Consider the following 19,161-nt stretch of genomic DNA (forward strand, 5'->3'; position numbering starts at 1 on the left):
TTTAGGAGAAGACACAGGTTACATCAGATGGAAATCATGGAGCAGATCTGCTTGCGAAGGTGACAGTTTTGCTGAGACATGAATGACAAAGAAGAGGGAGCCAAGTGAAGCCTGGAGACCTAAACATTCCAGGCCAACAAAGAGACCTCAGACACTGTGAAGTTTTTAGGAGAGGAGTGGTAGAATCTGATTGACATTTTAGACTGATAGTTCTGATGGCTCCATGGAGAAGGAAGAGGGTGACAGTGGAATCAGGGAAGCCAGATAAAAACCTGGAACAGGAACCCACTGAGAAAGCTCAGTGCCATGGACCAGGGTAGAAACAAAATGAAAATTTATCAAGTGCACTGTGGAAATCAGAAATTATAGTTTTAATTTCTGAGACTGATCACAGTTAAAGAAATATGTTACAGTTGTATTTAATGAGGAGCTTTGTGAAATGTAATTGCTTTGTTTGAAATGTCCCTTCCCAGTGAGAGGGATGTCCCTTCCCAGTGAGAGGAACTTAGAAAATAAAAAGTGGGGAAAATACTTAATTAAGTTTAAATTTATACAGGTTCTTTCTTTTGCTGTGTTTATTGAGTAGCACGCCTGGAGAGACGAAACGCTACGTTCAAGGTTTTTCTTTAATCTTTTAAGAAAGTAACATCTACTTGAAGTATACAGTGACCTTAAAGTTTGTGAAACAACATACTGTTCTTTTAATCTACAGGATGTGTTGTTTTAAGAAGTAGAATTTGTTTCCAGACTTATAAAGGAGCTCACAAACTTTGTTTTTAAAGAGCTTCACTACCATACAAAATCTTTAGTTTTGTTGACTAGTTGGAAAACTTCAGGCCCTTGAGTCTTTTCACTGCAGATTAGATGTAAATAAACAGTGCCTTTCATGGATTCTAATACAAAGCATGATGTGAAGCTCCCTTTCTTCAACAGAAGGAAAATTCTCATTTACTTGGCTAAACTTAGGTGAAGTGTTTCCAAACACACACTCCCAAATTTCACAGTAAAAATGATTGGAAACACACCACATGAGCTTAAAATAAAACACACCCCATTCAAAGTCTGGGTACTGTGTGGCCTTTCTTAACATTTAACAAGAGTATCTAAATAAAGTCTATGTTTTGCATTCAAAAATGGAGTGTGACCTTGTTGGATTTGGAGTGAAGGAGAGAAGGAGCTGAATTTTGTTCCAGAAGCAGGGCAACATTCTAGATAAAATGGGTTCTGAGGAGGTGCTTCTGTGCTTTAGAACCTAATCTTGGCACATTTAAATATATAATAACTGTTCGCTAAGAGTAGATCCTAAAAGTTTTCATCACAAGAAAAAGAAAATTGTAACTATGTGTGGTGCTGGATGTTAGCTAGACTTATTGTGGTGATCATTTTGCAATACATACGCATATCAAATTTTTTTTTTTTTTTTTTTTTAAAGATTTTATTTTATTTATTTGACAGAGAGAGAGATAGCGAGAGAGGGAACACAAGCAGGGGGAGTGGGAGAGGGAGAAGCAGGCTTCCCGCGGAGCAGGGAGCCTGATGCGGGGCCGCATATCAAATTATTATGTTGTACACCTGAAACTGTTGTATGACAATTACATCTCAAGTAAATCGATATAAACAAATACTGTCTGTTCACAGTTTGATAGGCACAAATAGGAAAAACAGAGTAACTGATTATATCAATAGCAAACCTTCAGAACCATTAAGACGATCATTACATGGTTAATTTTCAAGGCATTCTTTTCAACTGTGGAGTGTTTGAGAATGTTGAGATTAAAAAATTTCAAATTGCAAGCTACTATGGACTGAATTGTATCCCCCCAAATTTGTATGTTGAAGCCCTAACCCCCAGTGTGACTGTATTTGGAGACAGGACCTATAAGGAGGGAATTAAGCTTAAATAAGGTCACAAGTGTGGGGCCCTACTTCAGTAGGATTAATGGCCTCTTCAGAAGAGCGATCTCTCCTCTGCTTCCCCACAGCAAGAAGGAGGCAGGCTGAAAGTCAGGAAGAGAGAAGAGAGTTCTCACCAGAAACCAACCATGCTGACACCCTGCTCTCCGACTTCCAGTCCCTAGAACTATGAGAAAATTAATTTCTGTTGTTTAAGTCACCAATCTATGGTATTTTGTTATGGCAGCAGAACTGGCTTAGACACATGCAATCACAGTGATCCTTTAAAAAAAAATAAGGGGCGCCTGGGTAGCTCAGTCCTTAAGCGTCTGCCTTCGGCTCAGGTCATGATCCCAGGGTCCTGGGATCCATCCCCACGTCCAGCTCCCTGCTCAGCGGGGAGCCTGCTTCTCCCTCTCCCTCTCCCCCTGCTTGTGTTCCCTCTCTCTGTCAAATAAATAAATAAAATCTTTTTAAAAAATAAATAAATAAACAAGATGTTACTCCTTGCTCAATACCAATTGTATCCCCATTTTACTCAGAGTAAAAAAAAAAAAAAAAAAAAAAGCCATTGTTCCTACAATGACCAACAGAACCACCATCATCCAGTTACTTCTCTGATCTCTTTTCCTACTGCCCGCTACCGACCTACTTGTCTCCACTCCAACTATGCTAGCCTTCTTGCAAATCTTTCAACATGCTGGACATGATCTCACCTCAGCTCTCCCCCTGCCTAGAGTGCCCTTCCACCAGATATCTGTGTGGCTCATTCTCTCAGCTCCATTTGGCATTGGCTCAAAGGTCACTTCTCAATGTGCTCTACTTTACCTTCCTATCTAAAAATGCAACATCCTCTTAACTCTTAGAACTCCTCACTCTGCTCTATCTTTTCTTTCCTTTGTCCACAGCACTTATCACTTTGTTATAAACATAATAATTATATATTATTTTTTCTCTGTTTTGACCTTTGAATGTAAGTTCCAGGAAAACAGAAATCTTTGTTTTGTTCACTAATTTATCCCGGGTGCCTAGAATAGCACCTAGCTTATAGTAGGATCTCGATAAGTACTTGTCTGCTCGAGTACTTATATGTTAAATATACTAGATCACTTAATCTTCATAATAATTTTAAAACAGCAATTCAATTTTTGTAATAATCCTATGAGGCAGCTATCATATTCCCATATACTAGTGAGTCAGAAAGGTTACTCTGGGCACCCCCACGTTTCTCCACATTAAGTGTGAGTCAAAACTTGAACTCAGATATTTTTATTCCATATCTAGCCTCTTTCCTTTGCCATGGTGGTCATTCTAAGACATTTTCACAGTGGAACAAAATGTCAAAATACTCAAATTAAGAAATCATGGTCTATTACAACTGCATCAGAATGATTAAAATGAAAAAGACTGACCCTATTAAGTGTTGGCAAAAAAAAAAAACATAGACATGTGGACATTCTCATACACTCTAGTGAGAATGTAAATTGGTTCTACCACTTTGGGAAATTGGCCATTTCTACTAAAGTTAGCAAATGTATGTGCTAGGATCCAACAGTTCTACTCCTGGGTATATACCCAACAGAAATGAATACTTATGTCCTCCAAAAGATCTATACAAGAATTATTCATAATAGCCCCAAACTGGAAACAACCCAAATGTCCATTAAGATTAGAATAGCTACATAAATCTCGGTACAGTCTCAGAATGCTAGATAACAATATAAGAATAAAACTCATCTGCACACAGCAAAATGGATGAATGTTGCAGCCATAATTTTAAGCAAAAGAAGCCAGACACAAAATTACATACTATCAGATTCCATTGATAAGATTTTCAAGAATAGGTCAAACTAATATATGGTGATTAAACTCAGAATTATGATTACCTTTGAGAGAGTACTGACTGAAGTGAGCACAGAAGACCTTCTGAGGCCCTGGCAATGTTCTAGATCTTAATATGGGTAGTCCTTTAAAGACTTATCAACATATGTAGAAATCAATCTAGCTGTATACTTAAGATTATACACCTTACCATATAAGTTATGTACCAATAAACAAGTTTTCTTAAAAATGAACACTTTTTATCAATGAAGAAATGATGGATTATTCAATAAATAGTTACAGAACAAATGACTGGACATCTGAAAAAAATAAATGTTGATCCTTGATCCCTGCCATATTCCTTACCTGAAAATAAATTTCAGATGATCAGATATTTAAGTATAAAAATATCCAGCTAGTATTAGAATAAAAGATGATAAAATTGTTTTATAATATTGGAGGAAGAAGGCTTTTCTTATCAAGATATAAACAGTAATCTTGAAGAAACATTCTTAGATTTGACTACAAAAGACTTCGAATGACAGAACATGACAACACAATTACAACAGACAAAGTTTAAAAGAAAATTACAGTCTTGGAACAATATTTGTTGACAAAAGCAAATTTCCTTCTTATACAAAATTCTTATAAATTAGTAAGTAAGCAAAACAAAACAAAATAATCCAGTGGAAAGACAGGCTAAGTTATAGGAGAAAAAGCCCGTCTTCAAACATATGAAAAAACATTAACTTAATTTTTAAATAACAATAAAATTCCATTTTTCATACAACAGATTGCCAAGGATCAAAAAGCTTGATAATATATTATGTTGTTGGGACAGGACTATATATTGGTGCACTTCTTTGGTGAGTAATATGCCAGCGTCAAAATTTTAAAATTTTCAATGCAGTTCTACTAGGAATTTCCAAAGACTTATGTACTAGCAAGTATTTTGCAGATTGTATGTGGTAGAAAATGTCTAGAACAGAGACCGGTTAAGTGAATTGTGATGTATACATTCAACAGAATACTGTGCAGAATGAGGTAGAGCTTCATATGCTGATGTGGGAAGATCCTTAAGATAGATTTTTTAAAGTACAGAAGTGTTTGCTCCTATTTGAATTTAAAAAGGAGGTATGGTGGATATTTGCATACACATATATATGCCTGTGTCCTCTGGAGCATCTTGGAGAAATTAATGGCTGTGTTTGTCCCTGGGCAGTGTGACTAGGAGACTGAAAGGGAAAAATGCTTTTTGCTAAATACTCTTTTGCACCATGAATTATTTTTACCAAGTACAATTGATCCTCAAACAACACAGGTTTGAACTGTGCGGATCCATTTATATGCAGATTTTTTTGGATAAATACAGTACACGCTATAAATGTATTTTCTCTTATGATTTTCAAGTTTTTAATTCCAGTTAGTTAACACGGTGTAATATTAGTTTCAGGTGTGCAATATAGTGATCCAACACTTCCATACAACACCTGGTGCTCATCATAACAAGTGCACATCATAACAAGTGCACCCCTTAATCCCCCTCACCCATTTCACCCATCCCTCTGCCCCCTCCCCTCTGGTAACCATCAGTTTGTTCTCTACAGTTTAGAGTCTACTTCTTGGTTTGCCTCTCTCTTTTTTTCCCCTATTATAATTTGCTTGGTTTCTTAAATTCCACGTAGGAGTGAAATCATATGGTATTTGTCTTCCTCTGACTGCCTTATTTTGCTTAGCATAATACACTCTAGCTCCATCCAGGTCATTGCAAATGGCAAGATTTCATTTTTTTCTATGGCTGAGTAATATTCCATTGTATATATATATACACACCATATCTTCTTTATCCATTCATCAGTCAATGGACACAGGGGCTGTTTCCATATTTGGCTATTGTAGATAATGTTGCTATAAACATTGGGGTGCATGTATCCCTCTGAATTAGTATTTTTGTATTCTTTGGGTATGATTTTCTTAACATTTTTTTCTCTTACTTTATTTTAATAATACAATATATAACGCATACAATATACAGAATGTGTTAAACAGCTGTTATTGGTCAAGGCTTCCAGTCAAGAGTAGGCTATTAGTAGTTAAGTTTGGGGGGAGTCAAAAGTTATATACAGATTTTCAACTGCACAGGGTTTGAGTTGTTCAAGGATTGGCTGTACATGTATTACTTGAAAAAAAGACAAAAGTAAAAATACTATGTTCAAGTAAAAGTAGGAAGAGGAGCAAAAAGAAGGACTGTGGGGAGGGGAAGTGGAAGGAGGAAGAGAAGAAAGAAAAATAATCAAGACCTGCCCTTCTGCATGGCCCACATGGCCTAGCCCATGTCTCACACAGAGTATGCTGGATAAATAAAACTCCCCAATCCAGTCTGCCAGTCTGGAATCTCATCTGAGCACCAGTTCAGTATTTTCAGCTCAGGTTAATCTTTTAAAACCAAACTACTTAGGGCATGAGATACTTGGCCTAGGGAATTTTCTGGTTCTTGAAGGTAGCCTATGCCGATAAGAAATGAAACCTTACCTAATGCTTACTATCTTTAGAGGAGATGATGGGTGAATCAACATTTTGTGAAAACACACACATGTGTGTATATATACCCTTTATATATATAAAACACTAACATGTTACTTATCCAAAGCTAAGGATGGACGGGTTAGAAGTCACTCGGACAGTTCAACAGTTCTGTATAGGTGCCAGTTTTGTACTTCTAATGATTTTAGATAAAAAATAGTTTTGCTTTCTGTTGAATTGTATTTTTTTTTTATTTACTTATTTGACAGAAAGAGACACAGCAAGAGAAGGAACACAAGCAAGGGGAATGGGAGAGGGAGAAGCAGGCTTCCCGCGGAGCAGGGAGCCCGATGTGGGGCTCGTTCCCAGGACCCTGGGATCATGACCTGAGCCGAAGGCAGACACTTAACGACTGAGCCACCCAGGTGCCCCTGTTGAATTGTATTTTAACTAAAAGCTGATGTTTTAAAAAAGGAAATTACTAGAACAAAACCTATTGGCAGAAATTTCATCAACATTAGTTTTTAGAGAGACTTGGGGTTCAGCTAATTTTCTAGACTTGGGGTGTTTGTTCTACAGAAAGTGTTCTAGCCAATGTTTATCTTGATCTAGGAGGTTATATGTGTACCAAATGGAAGTTATTTTAAAGTGAAATTTTAAGATGGTTTTACAGAATATTGATAGAGCAACAGCCAAGGTAAACAGGTGGTAAAACTTGAGAAATTCTCAAGAATTCAGTTTTGAATATATTAGTGTCAAAACTGAATTCTTGAGAATTTCTCAGACAGAAAGACAAATACTATATGATCTCACTTATATATGGAATCTAAAAAAAACTAAACTCGTAGAAACAGAAGAGATTGGTGGTTGCCAGAAGCAGGGGCGGGGAGCGGGGGAAATGAGTGAAGATGGTCAAAGAGACAAACTTCCAGTTATAAGTAAGTTCTGGGGATATAATGTAGAGCATGGTGACAATAATTAACAGTACTGTACCGTAAATTAGAAAGTTGCTAAGAGTAGATCTTAAAAGTTCTCATCACAAGAAATTTGTAACTATGTGAGTTAATGAACATTAACTTACTGTGGTAATCATTTCACACTTTATACTTATGTCAAATGAATATATTGTACACTTTAAACTAATATGATGTTATATGCGAATTATAGCTCAGACTCGAAAAAAAATGAAGGTTTTAAGTTAACTTTTGGCTTAAGTCCTTTTGTATAAAACTCACGTAAAATTTACTTGAGTAAACGAGAAAACTGGATAAATACATATATATCTGATTTGGTTATTTTAATATCTAAGAAACAAATGAAAACTCAATCTATTTTTTAAAGATTTTATTTTTGCAAGATAGCGCGCATGAGCATGCATGCACGAGTGGGGGAAGGTGGAGGGGGGAGGGGCAGAGGGAGAAGCCGACTCCCTGCTGAGCAGGGAGCCCAATGCCGGACTCCATCCCAGGACCCTGGGATCATGACCTGAGCCAAAGGCAAACTTTTAACCAAATGAGCCGCCCAGGTGCCTGAAAACATAATCTATTGGCCTTGTCAGCTAGTTTTATATGTTTGCCACAATTAAGAGAGAGAATAAAGCCCAAGACAATAGGTTCTGAGTATTCTTAAAAAAAAAACAAAAACAAAAACAAAAACAAAAAAACAACCAATTTGCTTGGGACGTCCCAAGTCTGAAAGATTTTATCCATTCCCTTAATAATCACTACAGCAATGATGCATTACATTGAGAACAGTTCTGAGTAGTGACGATGAGATACCAAAAAGCCATAGTTATCAGAGAGAAAGATTCATAGGCTCGTAACATTTCAGATGTGGAGGAGTTAAAAATCACCCACTGCCTAGTAATGGGAAATGAATTTGAGCCATTTTCAACAACATAAGGATTGATCCAAAACGTGTATTTCAGTTTAAGTAACTGAACAATTAAATATATGAAAACAATTTTCCATTCCCTTCTACCAACTAAGGCTCTACAATACAAGGGAATTTTACCATGATGGGCTTTCTTAGGTGTGGGGAACACGAGCTTAACAAATAAGCCCTCTTTCTCTCCATCCTACAACTCATATGGAGGGACAAATATTCTGTTTTTCAAATCATCTTTGCAGAGGGTCATAGATTTTGATACAAAGTATTAGGAAGCATGTGGGATAGAAAATGGAAGAAATTTAGTAATAGATTTTCATTTGGATCCTAGTCTTGACCACCCATAATGGTATGAGCCAGGTGGGGGGGAAAAGGCTACTTTTTAGAAGATTTGGTAAAAATAAGCAAGAGGATCATATACATCTATCATGAGTAAGAATCTTTCCAGTTATTAAAAAAATCTACACAAAATAATTGACATACAGAATTGATGTTTAGAAACAATGGAGTTACACTTTAGATTACCAAAATTATCTTTCGTAGCTGCAGAGGTAGAGCATGGTGAATGCAGTGTAGTTGAAAAAAGGACAAGCTTATTCAAGGGACCAAAATTTCTAATTCTAGAAGAATGTGATGCTAGGACCTTTGGGGAACCTCATGCTCCCTGTACTCAGCTAAACAAGAGGCCTGTTATCACTCCTTCCATCACCACAGAGCAGAAACAAATATACAGAAACATTATGACCTGTGGAGGCAGATTCTCCCACCTTTTTTTAGTTTTCAATCATCCCTTACAGGCTGAACTGCATGCTCTTGATTCTTTTCCTGGAGCTCGGCAAAATGCTTATGTAACATCTTGGCCTTTTCACAAAAATTAGGTTCTGTGCTGGGACAAGTTGCTAGTTGTATCAAGAGTACTAAACCATGAAATCCCAAAATATATTATTGTAAAGGTCTTGAGTGTTCATCCAGATTATAAATGAGGACATCTATACAGAATCCAATCTGAGCTGAAATGTAGGCTATCCAGTGTAGCTGGAGCATAGGGGTCTATGGAGACAAGGTAGTAGACAGAATTCTGGAAAGAATGTTGGAAAACCTTGAATGTCAAGGAGCCCAAACTATGTTCAATAAGCATGGAAAGCCCTTGCGGATTAGAAAACAGGGTAATGATATGATCCAAGTGGTGCTTTTAGGCCATGGAAGATAGAAGTTGAAGGAGAAGAAATTTGTTTTTAAAAAATTTACATATGCACTGGAGAATGTCAAGAAAGCATTACAACAAGTTATTAATAGTAGCTCAGTAATTATCTCTGAGTGATAGAATTATCAGTGCTTTTTATTTTATTCGTTTGTGTTGTCTAGTTTTCTGGAGAATGCATAGGAGTTGCTTTGCATTAAAGAAGGTCTAAATGAACCCCACACGTGTGTCACCCAGATTGAACAATTGTCGAGATTTTGCCATATTTGTTCCATCTCTTTTTTCTTTTTCATTCCTTTACCAGTTTCTTGCCCTGGGTGGTTCCTGTGTCTTTCTGTCCTGATGCATTAGTTCTTGATAGCTTCCTTGCTTTCCAGCACAGCAAGATGTCCCAGACTACTCTTAATTTCCTGCCACAGGCCTGGAATCAGCCTATCTTTCAAGGTGCTTGAGTTTCCTTTCAGTGGGTATTAAAAAAAAAAAAAAAATTTTTGTTTTAAGAAGTAAAGGTATAAGTGAAAAGCCAATTTTATACAGAAGTGATTTCTGGATAATTGTGGGTGCTACCATCCTGGGGACTTGTGGAGAAAATATTAGAAGTAGCATTAAATAAGTGAAAATATGTAAACATTCTCAAATGAATCTGCTTTTAAAACAAAGCAGACTTGTCAGCATTAAAAACTTGCCCCAGAAGGTAACCCTTCTTCAATTTAGGAAATATTCTGCTTCTTTGTGATCTTTGCAGTAAAGATTTCAAGCCAGCTCTCACTGAATAGAATTTAGCATCTGTGACACTAGATCCCTCATTTTCATAAATCGGAGCAAAATGCTAAGTAATATCTAACACCTTCTCCTTTCTGTGTCAGGGGAATCTTCATCCCCTAGTCCAGCCTAAACAGATAATGTACCAATGCTCTGTTCACACCATGGAAGGAAAGCTTTAACCTTCAAAGCAGTGATTCTTAACTTTTTCCTCCCCACTGCAAGTGAAGGATACTGAGCTGAACCTCTGTGTGGGGGTAAGGGGTTATGTGTTTAAATAACAGCTAAGCTCTCTTCCTCCTTGGCTGCTTGAAGCTTGGCCGCCATCATGAACCACACAGTGACTATCTGAACCAGGAGGTTCATGACCAACCGACTACTTCAGCAGAAACAGATGGTCATTGATGTTCTTCACCCTGGAAAGGCAACAGTACCTAACACAGAAATTCAGGAAAAAGTAGCCAGAAATGGACAAGACCACACCAGATGTCATCTTTGTATTTGGATTCAGAACCAATTTTGGCGGTGGCAAGACAACTGGCTTTGGCATGATTTAGGATTCCTTGGATTATGCAAAGAAAAATGAACCCAAACATAGACTTGCAAGACATGGCCTACATGAGAAGAAAAAGAGATCAAGAAAATAGCAAAAGGAATGCAAGAACGGAATGAAAAAAGTCAGGGGGACTGCAAAAGCCAATGTTGGTGCTGGCAAAAAAAAAAGAAGTGAGCTAGAGATTGGACAACAAAAGGAGTGAAGATTCTGCAGTGACTTTATCTGTGGTGACTATGCAGATTTTTCATCGGAGGATTAATAAACTAAGAACTTAAATAATATAAAGAAAAGCTAAAGCATAAGGCGTGTTCATGACATATCAACACTATTCTCAGTCCTTACATGCATTAGCTCTTTTAATCTTAACAACGCTATGAAGTAGACACTAATTAGCTTCATTTTTATAGATACACACTGAGGAATAAAGCGAAAGAAGAAAGGAGCCTAAGCCGACTCAGCCATGACTTTCATGGAGCCAGAATTTGAATCCAGGCACTCTGACAACAAACTCACTCAGGGTTTTTCCCTTCCCTGAGCAAATGGAAAAATCCTAAATCTCAAAACCCCTGCTGGAGAGAAATTACTCTATGTAAGAGGGAAATACCAGAACCATTCACTGTGAAAGCAAGAAAACAGGGACGCCTGGGTGGCTCAATTGGTTAAGCGTCCAACTCTTGATTTTGGCTCAGGTCATGATCTCACAGTCTTGAGATGGGCCCCGAGACGATGGGCCCCGCACTCAGCAGGGAGTCTGCTTAAGATTTTTCTCCCCCTGCCCCTCCCCCCACTCTAATAAAATCTTTAAAAAAAATTAAAAATAAAATTAAAAAAAAAAGAAAGCAAGAGAACAAAGTGCCCACAGTCACCATTATATTGTTCTGGCTAACCCAACAACATGTTTGGTTGACAAATACATCATTCTTACTCAGAAAAGAACAAAAAAATGTGTTTATTGAATGTTCACTATCAGTATAGGGCACTTTTCACATTGTATCGTGCAAGCTCCTTGCGGCCACCTATACGTAAGGACAACATCTTCATTTCTCTAACACAATCAGTCCTGGCACAGAGGAAGTAAACCGTATAAAAGCAAGTAATTTTTGAACAAATTAAATTTGATAAAGAGCTCTGGATTTTACACAAGCCCTGACACATACACGTGACCATGTCTTGTCCAAATCCACACGCTTTTGAGAGTGAAAGAGGGTCCTAGTGCTAGGACCCCAGGACAATGAGCCCTTCCCATTGGAGCAGTGTTGTTGCATTAAAGCACGACCATATCAGTGGAGTCTCAAGACAAGGTAATTTATAAATGTGGTAGAGTACTGTATTTTAGAACAATAAAGGTCAATTTGTAGGACAGATTTGTCAGACAGACCTGCAGTTCCTTCCTCTTTACCTGTTTTTATGAGCCATTAGTGAAAACTTTTCCTGCCATTTTTACAGTCCTTCATTTATGCTGTTGTTCAGTTCTAAACCTGAGTGCCTGCAGATGTCTGCCTGTCCCTGTGGTCTTTGTTCTTAGTTTAAATTTTAAAAGAAACTATAAATACTTTGCAAGGTTTTCAAGGTCAAACGCTAGGAGCACTTTTATCCATAATTCCAATTTTAAAAGATTAAACGTTGGGATCATTTACATAACCTTAGGGGTGGCAAAACTTTATAGGCAATTCAGAGAAGTATCTGTTCTTTCTAGTAAAAGAAAAAAAAAACCCAACTGTGTAATTTTTCAATCTTTATCTCTGTGGCCAGAAAAAAAAAAAATCAGTATTTCTGGTTTCTATGAATTCCTTCAATATTCTAGCATTTTGGGACTAGTGGTAGTGGGGGAAATCTGGTTGTTTACATCCTTATAAATGATTAAGCTTTCCTGTTTTGCCAACTCAGCCTTTTAAGTCTCCTAGGAGCTAGAGCAAGTATATAATATCATCTGTGGTGCTATTTGCAAACATAAAAGGAAATGACTCTGTAGCTCATAGATACCACTTACATTCCATTGTAGACAAGGAAGCAGGAAACATAAGCATAGTAGTTATAGATTTAAATGGTTTGCCTGTTGTTCCATAAAACACTTGTTTCATTTACTCCTCTAAGTCTGTGCAATTCAGCTCAGCTACTGTGAAGTAGAAAATATTATCAATTAGAGCCGCAGTATGCTGGTCCTGAATCACAGGGCTTCAGTCCCCTGGTGTGCTAGGAAACCTGAAGCCGTACCCTGCTTCCCGCCCCAGCACACACATCGCAGCAGGGCTGGATGTGTTCAGGGGCTAGATCTGTACGGAAAATTCATAGAGAACAAAACCAAAACGGCACAAAGTTAAGAAACAAAAGTTTTTCAGAAGGTAAAGACTTGGAAAGTCATAACAATAAAAATGAAAGAATGATATCTGCCCCACAGCTCCGGCCCCTTTTAGTTCGCTAAGGCTAGATCTCTACATTGACAAAATTGGGAGGGACTGACAGGTCAGTTAGGCCCTCACATCAAATTCAAGAGGTCTAAAATTGAGCTTATTTTCTCCCTTCTCTGCCATCCTACTCCAGCTGCTCGGTCAATGGCAAGACCACTGGCAAAGGCCAGAAACTGAAGTCCTTTTAACTGAAGCCCAAGCCCCTTCCATCTGCACAGCAATCAGTGGGCAAGTGCCGTGGACCGTTTCTGTTTTGACATATTTCTTGTATCCTTTGCTCATTCCTCATTTCCACCGCCTCACTCTGGTCCACGGATTCCTTGGTGGACCATTAGAACAGCTCTCTGGCCGGTTCCTCCAGCAGCACATCATCCTCTGCTTCTAGTCTGTCCTACATACTCTCCAAGGGACAGGTTCATCTTCCTGAAACTCCACTCTCCCTTTCTTCTGCAGGGAGGGTCAGCAAGCCCATGGACTCCAAAGCCCTCCATAATCTAGGCTTCCTCCATCCTCCTCAATCTTATCCTACCGGTTCCAAATATTTATTCTCTGATCTGGTTAAGGTCTTCTCTACACAAACCCACAAACACACTACAATCCCTCCCAGCTATTCACTGGCCTCCTTGTCTGGCATACCCTCCTTTTCTCCCCTGCCATTTGCAATTCAGCAGCAAGTTCAAGCCCTAGTGTCAACGCTTTCTTTCTCTGAATTATATTGTTTGACCAACATTGGACTACTTTTTTTTTTTAATCAACAGCAAAGCTGTGATATCCTTATGGGTGGTCCCTTCAACCTTGAACAGGGGAGGCAGAGGGAGGGTCATAATGCTCGTGGGCAGGCTCCCATGCCAGATGTTCTCTTTTAAGAATGTGATCTTGGTATGGAACCTGTGTCCAACAGATGAATGGATAAAGAAGAAGTAGTATATATACACTGGAATATTACTCAGCCATAAAAAATAATGAGATCTTACCATTTGCAACAACACAGATACACCTAGAGGGTACTGTGCTACATGAAATCAGTCAGACAGAGAAAAACAAATACCACCTGATCTCACTTACATGTGGAATCTAAAAAAACACACAGAATCTTGCATACAAAGGACAAACTGGTGGTTGCCAGAAAGGAGGTGGGTGGGGCAATGGGTGAAATAGGGGATTATGAGGTACAAACTTCCAGTTATAAAATAAATAAGTCATGGGGATGAAAAGTGCAGCACAGAGAATATAGTCCCTAATATTGTAATAACATTGTATGGGGACAGATGGTGACTACAATTATTGTGGTGAGCATGGAGTAATGTATAGAATTGTCGGATCGATGTTGTACATGTGAAATTAATATAACCTTGTATGTTAATTATACTTCAATTAAAAAAAAATACGATCTTGGGTTACTTCTCTCAGCCTCGGTTTATTAATCTGTAAAATGGGGATAATATTAGGACCTACTTCTTGGAAGTGTTGTGAGATTAAAAGGGACAATCCAAACGAAGGGGTCAGTGCTGTTCCTGCTATGACAGGTGCCCCCAAAATGTTAGCTGTTATTACTCATGAGACATTCGCTGAGTCCAAGCTCAAGGACCCTGCCTCCAGAAGTTCACTATCCAGTGGAAGAGAAAGACTTGTATACGTGCATGTGTGCACATGCAGGGCAGGAGGGAGGAGTCAGGGAGGACAGTGACGCGTAAAGGCACCACAAACCAAGGTAACTAAGGAATCCAGGAGAAAGGTCAGGTTCATGGAGGAAAGACCATGTGGTTGGTTTGGGAAATGCTGAGATTGAAGCGCCAGCAGGACATCCATCAGTGGAGCCATGCTTGCCACATATATTTGGTTTGCCCCCTCAGACCTGCTGTTCATCCTCCCCCACTCTTCTCTATGCTCTAAGCTCTCAGGGTATTCATCTGAGAGACTGCATCTATAGCCTCCTATGCCCCCTGGCTTCTGTTTGAGTTTGGCCAATGGGCAGCCAAGGAGAAGGAGGGAAAATGGTGAAGTCTAGGTATTTACTGCTCTGGTTTCTTTCCAAGGAGGCCACCTCAGGCTGGTGGAGTCCCTCAGTAGAAGGTTCTCTCCAGGCAGCCTGCTCTCCACAATGCTCTCTCCTTCTAGGTTCTGGTAACCCTTCCCTGTCCTTATCCCTTTGGACTTAGGGCTGGTGAAAGCCAGGCTCCCAATAGCCCCTTGTGGTTCTCCTATCCCCAAACCTTTGTAAATAGTCTCCTTGTAAATAAACCCTTCTGGAATTGTCCCAGTTTTGATGTGCCATCTGTTTCCTGTCGAAATCCTGAGTGATACACCATGTTGATCTGGCCATTGGGATTTCAGGTCTAGAATCTGGGAGGGAGATATAAATTAGAGACCAGTCTAAGCTGGGGGGTAGTGAAAGACATTGCTGACTGAGAGGGAGAGGAGGAAAAGAGCAAAGGCAGATTGTTGGGAGACCTACTCCCAGCAGGGAGAGAAAGAACATATCAGCTTCGAGACTGAGAGTAATAACAACGCTCTATTCTTAGGACCCTGATGTTCCTAATAACATCCTTCTAGAAAGATGTAGAAATGCAATCATCTTATTGATGGGGCAGCCACTGTAAAACATCATCAGGGTGCCTGACAGCTTAGACTTGGCTTGGAAACTAGATTGAGTTCTTTGTGCATACCTATTTGCGTGGGAACTTCACCTTTCAAATTTTAAATTTTTATTTTTAATAAGCAATACATCCACATGACTCAAAATCAAAAAGTAAAAATAATTATAAAAGGAATACTTTGAGCGTCCCTCTCCCATCTCTGTCCCCATTCACCTTGTTTGTCTCCTGCTTTCTCCAGTACTTTTTATTGGTTGCTTATACATTCTTCCCAAGTTTCTTTATGTAAATACAAGCCAATATAACTGTGTACTCTTACTTCCTTTTCTCACACAAAAGGTATTATGCTAGATGTACTATATCTTGATTTTTTTTCCACTTAATGGTATATCCTAGAGATGGTTCCATCATCCTCCCCATTTTTTCCCTGTAAATGGTATAGAATCCCATAGACTGGAGGTACCACTGTTTATTCACCCAGATGTAGAGGAGCCTTGGTGAGTGCTGCCTACCAACCACAGGTCCCTAACTACAGCTCTCAAGCTCTCCCCACAACCATCCCCACAACCATCCAGCGTCCCACTGCCACCTGCTCCTCTTCAGGCTTTGTCTCCTACTCAGTGGGGAAAATTGAAGGCTTCAGAAGGATCTCCCTCAATTCCCGGCTATCAAATATAAAACCCCACCTCCATCTGCGCTCACCCTCTCCTTCCCTCAGGCTGCAACTCAGGGCACACTTCACCTCCTGCTTCATGCCAACCCTTTCATCTCTGATTAGGATCCCATCTCTGTTCTACCTTTTAAGGATCTTACATTATCAATGACCCTAGTTTCCCTCTTGTACATTAAACTTCTCTCTCGAAACTGAGTCATATCAAAATACAACCACCGCCCTGCCCCTTGACTCTATTCTCCCTCTAGCTATTTCGCCCTCCTTCTCCTTCAGAGTCACACTTCTTGGGAGAGCCGCCCACAAAGTTTCAACCTCCCTGTTTGCTACTCACTCCTCCATCCATTTCAGCCCATTCCACCTCCATCAACCCACTGAGCCTTTTCACACTACGTGACCCATGATCCTGAGGTCAATCAACATTTCAGTCTTAGCCTCATTTGACTTAGTAACATTTGACACTCTTTGTGATTCTCTCCCCTTTGGAAATTCTTCCTTTGAGGACACTACCTGCTCTTGGATTTCCTCTTTCAAGTCTGGCTTCTTCCGCCATAAACTGGTAATGGTTTTTAACCCATGGCCAGGTGTTCAAGAAATAGCCCCTGAAGTAGAGGGAAGCGAATGAGACATTTGGACTCATTCACTGAGGCACAAAATTTAACGGAGGAGTGGGGTGCTAAATAACTCTGTAAACAGGATAATATTTTAATGAATAGGTCTAAAAATTCAATCAATGCAAAAATCCACACTAAACAAAATATCAAAATTTTAAATGAACACCAGTGCTGTGCTGATTCAGATTGAAGCCCAAGATGAAAGAAAAAATGTATGTCTCTTTATACATGTTTTGATGGATTTCCTAATAGCTAATTTGTTCCCTGAACACTGGCTTAGTTGGAAAAATACTGAAAAATTGAAAAGTAGATGTATCAATATGTTGTTTAAATATATTTATACCAAAAAGGAAGTGATTATTTTACTTCAGTTTAAAAATTATTAAAGATGATCACTTGTCAAAAGAAATTTTAAAACATGGCAATTGTGTTATCTTAATTGAAAATGAGGAAATCACAGAAGTAGCTTTTGAAAGTATTGTTGAATTCGCTTCCATTAAAGCTGAAGTCCCATTTTTCCTTTGGTCTCAAAATTCAGTATACTGTATTATGGAACTGTCCAGAAACATCACATTGTACTCTATTTATTAAACCAAAGTTCAGACTTTTTCCTACTGTCCCGCCAGCTTGGTGAGAACTTTAACCTCAGTCATTTTTGGAGCTTCCCATCCTAGAGCTGGCCCCAGGCACTGAGGGGCGCCTTCTGTTCATTGGCCCACTGATTCCTATATCTCCAAAATATGCCTGCCCACATGCCCCAGGGGCCTTCAGGCTCAGTGGTTCTATGATGTCTGAGGTCTCTGAAAGGCCCTGGGATCTTTGCTAAGGTTGGGAGCTTGAGCTGTGTATGGAGGTCTTTACAATTTGAGACCCTCAGGCCTCTGTCTCTTTGCCTCTTAGCTTCTCTTTGCCTTCTGCACATTTACCAAAAACTGCTAGAGGCTTTAACTTCAAGACCCTTTTACTTTAGGCCCTGCCAAGATCCCTGAAGCCAGAAATCATAAAACCAGGCTATCCACTTGAAAGGGGAAAACAAGAGAGTAAACACACATTAATATTTCTAGACTATCCTGCCACATGAGCTTTTTAGGTTCATCTTTCTCCCTCTGGTCATTTGGAAGCTGGGCTCCACACTCTCTCCCAGACAATCCCTTTCACTCTCCACACCATAGCTTCTATCCATGAGCCTAGGCTCCCTGATTTGTTTCTCTGGCCCAGAGCTCTACACTGAGCCCCAAAGCAGTATGTTCAGCTGCTCAGTACCTCTATCTGGACATGTCTCAGTGACAAACTAACCATGCCCAGTGCCACACTCTGCCTTCTTCCTCCAATCCAGTCCTTTCCCAATCCTTTCCAGTTCATCCCTGAATCCCAGCCACTTCCTCTCCAACACACCTCTGGAATTCTAAGTAGCTCCATTTCCACCACCTCCCCTCTATCAGCTACCCCTGCCTCTTGACTATTGTGAAAACCTCGTTAGTCTTCCCTGCACACCCACATGGGCCTTTTCCAATCTTGTCTACATGATGCCACCAGAGACACCTTTTTTGAACTACAAATCTGAACATGTCACCCTCTGGATTAAACTCTTCAAAGGCTTTGCATTGTTCCTGGAAACACACTCAAACGTGCAATGGTCCTGCTTGGTCTGGCCTCCTCTCTCCCACCCGATAGCGTACCTTGCTCCATCTCCCTCCCCAGGCTCTCTGAGCTCTAGCTGCTCAACCTGTTCTTTCCTGCACATCTGTTTCTCATTCTGACCTGACTTTGGCCTGACTACGTAATTACTGTCTCCTCTCTCTCTAGACAATATGCGCCATGAGAACAGGAACTGTATGTCCCCAAGACTTCACATAGAGCCTATAACATTATATTTGTTTGTGGAAACATTGATATATTTATTATATTAATATAATATATTATAATAACTATGCATGTAATATATTTATTTACATTATTTCTTTGAGAGTCAAATCCTTCTGAAGTTTAGAACTATATGTCCGAGGAATTTTTCTTTCAATAACATTTGAACATTATAGTGTTCCAGACGCTGTTTTTAAATGCTTTACATGGGGGCGCCTAGGTGGCTCATTTGGCTAAGCATCTGCCTTCAGCTCAGGCCATGTTCCCAACCCTGCATCGGGCTCCCTGCTCAGTGGGGAGACTGCTTCTCCCTCTCCCTCTAACCCTCCCCCCTGCTCATGCTCTCACTCTGTCTCTCTCAAATAAATA

General features: G+C 39.5%; 1 long non-coding RNA gene across 1 annotated transcript in view; it reads left to right on the forward strand.

The window, feature by feature from the left end:
* Nucleotides 1-19,161, forward strand: part of LOC144381882 (uncharacterized) — a 28,492-nt gene that overhangs the window by 5,363 nt on the left and 3,968 nt on the right. Inside the window, exon 2 of the long non-coding RNA XR_013447978.1 lies at nucleotides 6,507-6,662. This is a non-coding gene — a long non-coding RNA (uncharacterized LOC144381882). The remainder of the gene's footprint in view (nucleotides 1-6,506; nucleotides 6,663-19,161) is intronic.

This window comes from Halichoerus grypus, chromosome 5 (assembly GCF_964656455.1).
Source record: "Halichoerus grypus chromosome 5, mHalGry1.hap1.1, whole genome shotgun sequence".
In the NCBI taxonomy this organism is placed as follows: domain Eukaryota; kingdom Metazoa; phylum Chordata; class Mammalia; order Carnivora; family Phocidae; genus Halichoerus; species Halichoerus grypus.